We start from the raw sequence: 367 nt of genomic DNA, 5'->3' as shown, positions 1-367 counted from the left end.
AGAGTGAGGAGCAAGCCACTGCAGCTCACCTTGTTCACCAAGGAGGAGAAGGCAGGAGAAGTGGATGAGGGAGCCTGGTGCTGGACGGGCTTTTATACTGATCTGGACCGCCCCAGGCCCAGAGGCAACCCATGCGTATGTAGCTGTAGTAGCACAAGCCCATTTGTATGCAAAACAACACAATTATAGAAATTGATGCCTTATTTCTCTTCCTTGCAATGCTCCATTTTCATTTCCCTGTTCATGACATGTCCTTTTTGCCACACAAGCTCCTTTCAAGTGACAGAATTAGAGACTGAAGCATTTCTGAGGATGGAACTTAAAAGCACAGGGAGAAGATGAAGGGAAGGAGAAGGAGATGGCCAAC

General features: G+C 47.7%; 1 protein-coding gene across 1 annotated transcript in view; it reads right to left on the bottom strand.

The window, feature by feature from the left end:
• The window catches only part of LOC110387897 (feather keratin 2-like), a 16104-nt gene extending 15816 nt beyond the window's left edge, over nucleotides 1–288 (bottom strand). The window contains exon 1 of the mRNA XM_021376587.1: nucleotides 30–288. The gene's annotated coding sequence lies outside the window, so the exon portion shown is untranslated. The remainder of the gene's footprint in view (nucleotides 1–29) is intronic.

Source organism: Numida meleagris, chromosome 24 (genome assembly GCF_002078875.1).
Source record: "Numida meleagris isolate 19003 breed g44 Domestic line chromosome 24, NumMel1.0, whole genome shotgun sequence".
Lineage (NCBI taxonomy): Eukaryota > Metazoa > Chordata > Aves > Galliformes > Numididae > Numida > Numida meleagris.
The sequence above is the reverse complement of the archived record's forward strand: the minus strand, read 5'-3'. Positions and strand labels throughout refer to the sequence as shown.